Genomic DNA, 3,708 nt, shown 5'->3' on the forward strand with positions numbered 1-3,708 from the left:
TCTTTTTTTGCCAAAGAGAGGGCAGACACAAGCCACAATAAGAAAGGTAACACTACACTATAACATGACACTATTATAGTCTGTTTTCCACCAGGGAAACTACCTTAGAATGGGCAAAATCTACATGCACAAACGTGCTTCTCCAGGTTAGAAAGTTTCTACAGTTTGCAGATTTGGCAGCAAAGAAACAGTAAAGTGGGGGAAAGCAGCACCTTCTGGACATCCATATCCAGGAGATGCCCTCCCCGTGGTAAATCAGCCTGGAACAAATGTTCATCATTCACATTTCTGCTCCCAACTGGTGACACCAAAGCCAGGTGATAGATGGCTGAAGACAGGGAGGGACTGAAGGAATCAGTAAGAAGGGCCCACAATGACCTCAACAACTAGAGGGCTTGCACACTTTAACTCTGCCAGACTCACTAGCGTCAAATTTTTAGAAGTCAATTCTGAGAAAATTGGAGAATTAAAAAAATTAAGAACTATTTCACAAGGAGTCATTCCTATCTACATCCAGCACAGCCATTTAAAATTTATATTGGTCTTCCATCCATTCCCGAGTGCTTTCACAGAGCGACCTGCCAGAGGCCATTAGTGCACAGCCCTCACAAATGGAGAGCCAGCAGCATTCTGACTCACTCGGAGCCAGACTGGCATTTGCACTCACTCAAATCACTTGGCGATTAACAAGCTTCTCTGCACTAGGAATTGTGGTCACTTCCCCTCAGAACAGGATCTAGGAAACAACCTGAAGGGATCATGATCTAAAGAAAGATCATGCTTTGATGTTGGGTGGGATTATGCAAATAAGAATGAGAATAGGGTGCTTCAGTGCTGTCAAGAGTGTGCTGTGTTTTATTTGGGAAATGAGACAAAATCTTCCTATGATCAGCCACTCCATGTGACATCCCAACCCACACTCTGCTACTGACATTTTATCTCCCACTGAACAGCCCGGCTGTTGTAACATTTTCAGGATTCTTAATTTATGTCTTGCAGAATCTAAAATCAGTTGGCAGGAACTTTAAGAAAATAACCAGTGTTGACAGGCACCTTTATACTTCAAGAAGCTGGTACACCTTAGTGCTGCTAAAAGTTGGGGAATGTTCTCTACCTTTTTCTTCCAAAATATGTCTAGAAGACAGTGGGATGGAGATAGGGAGCTGTCCTAAATCATTTGATTTCTCTTTTCAATCTAAACTCTGTGAAAGACCTTTCTTTCCATCCAATATCTGCTAACAAGCTCATTCTCCTTTCGTGGTATGAGTGACTCCAGCATTTAATTAATTAATTAAATTAGAGTAACAAAGAAAAATTAACTGACATTCTTATATGTAGCCAAGAACCATGGAAAAGTAAAATGACTCAAAAGTAAGATCAGCAATGTAACGTTTGTCTAAGCTTCATAACCTACCGAACTGTTGATTCTCAGAACACTAGGGAGAGAAGATAGTCCGATGATGACGATTCCTACTTTACAGAAGAGAAAGCGAGGCCCAGAAAATGTAAGTAACTAGCTACAAATCACTCAGCCTTGAAGAAATTGCGACTCAAACCCAAATCAAAGGTTCTTTCCATTATATCACAGTGCTGCTTTGTAAAAGTAGCGACCTTGAATTGGTCGATCACATGAATATGCTAAGACCTTTGCTCTTGAGTTTTGGCAGTGCTGAACACTTGGCGTTCTCGGGCTTACACCTGTCAAAGCCAGGATGCTGGTGTACACCCTAACTCTGGAGTACTCAGCCTCCATCCTCCGAGTGGAGTTATATCTACTTATCCATTATGTAGTGCTTCAGAATATAGACTCTTTTTTTTTTTTTTAAATTTATTTATGGCTGTGTTGGGTCTTCGTTTCTGTGCGAGGGCTTTCTCTAGTTGCGGCAAGCGGGGGCCCCTCTTCATTGCGGTGCGCGGGCCTCTCACTATCGCGGCCTCTCTTGTTGCGGAGCACAGGCTCCAGATGCGCAGGCTCAGTAATCGTGGCTCACGGGCCTAGTTGCTCCGCGGCATGTGTGATCTTCCCAGACCAGGGCTCGAACCCGTGTCCCCTGCATTGGCAGGCAGATTCTCAACCACTGCGCCACCAGGGAAGCCCCAGAATATAGACTCTTGAGCCAGGTGACTGGCTCTGCCACTCACTAATAGCTGACCTGGGCAAGCTACTTTTCTGGGCCTCATTTTCCTGTACAGTAAGATGGAGATGATAACAGCGCCTATCTCATAGGATTGTTGTAAAGATTAAATGAATTTATGTAAAATGCTATGTACAGGTTAGAATCACCCATCTGTTTGCCACATGCTTTCATAAATGCACTACAGGGACTTCCCTGGTGGTCCAACGGTAAAGGATCCGCCTTACAATGCAGGGGACGCAGGTCCAATCCCTGGTCAGGGAACTAAGATCCCACATGCCGACGGGCAACTAAAGCCCGCGCACCACAACTAGAGAAGAGAAAACCCACATGCCACAACTAGAGAAGAGAAAACCCACACGCCACAACTAGAGAGAAGCCCATGCACCACAAGGAAGAGCCCGAGCATTGCAACGAAAAAAGATCCTGGGTGCCGCAACTAAGACCCGACGCAGCCTAAAATAAATGAATAAATAATAAATCTTTTTTTAAAAAAAAAAGAGCCAGTGCTTTCTTTCTAAAAAAATTTTTTTTAAATAATGAACTATAAATGCACCTGTAATATGCTTATGAAAACCTCTGGTTAGATGATAAAGTCAAAAAAAGCTTTGCTCCATTCCAGGAGGTAGGAAACTAGTATACTCCTTTTACACAGTACCTTGCACATAGTGGAGATTCAAAAAACATTTTAAAATTGAACTGAAGTGGATAGTACCATAACTGAAAGTGGGAGTCCTGATCTTTCAGGCTCAACGTCCAGATTTTTCAAGTATTTCTAGTCCACCTCCCCTCCACTCCCCACCTCATCTATCTCGAAGGGCAGAGACCAGGAAAAGGATGGGCAATCAGTTCCCACAAAGCTCAGGTAAGAGTAAAAATCAGTTCTGAGAACTGTGCAAAATTTATGTCCCGGTGCCTGAAGTTCAAAGGGCACGATGTATTTCCTCTACAAAAAGCCCAGGAGGCTATCTTAATATATTACTGGGGTGAAAATCCTAACAGCCCTCAGTACCAAAGAGCTTGCAGCAGGTGTTTCCAATTTTTTTTATTTGCTCCCCCCACTCCTAGATTGCCAGAGAAGCCTGGCCGACGGATCCATACACCTGAGCCCACTGAGCGAGAGCGGGACCCTTCACCAGGTGACCTAGGTTTGGGAGGAGTTAAGTTTAGGAAAGGGAGAGACGCCTTCAAGACAACTACCAGGTGGCGGCCTCGCAGCACGGGATCTCTGGGAGGGAAGGAGCGTACTCACCCCGCCCAGCCCCTCCCCTCCCGCCCTAGGCCCCGCCCCGAGCCCGCCCCCTCAACCCCGGCAAGTCCCTCAGCCTCCCGCATGATCGGCGGGGCGCTTGCGCAATTCTTAGGGCGTCTTGGTACTGCCCGAATCTAAACGTGAAGGAAAGAGGAAGGCTCTTATTCCCTACACACCGCGCTACAGCGGCTTTCCGCGCTGCCCCAGAACTTGTTTTGCCTTTTTGGCCCGGAGAACCTGGCTTCTCATTCCCTTATGTGGCTTAAGAGGGCACGTTTTAAATTAGGCGATCCCCGGGCAGCCCGCCTTTTGGCGCAGGGT

This window comes from Balaenoptera physalus (genome assembly GCF_965194825.1).
Source record: "Balaenoptera physalus genome assembly, chromosome: 15".
Lineage (NCBI taxonomy): Eukaryota > Metazoa > Chordata > Mammalia > Artiodactyla > Balaenopteridae > Balaenoptera > Balaenoptera physalus.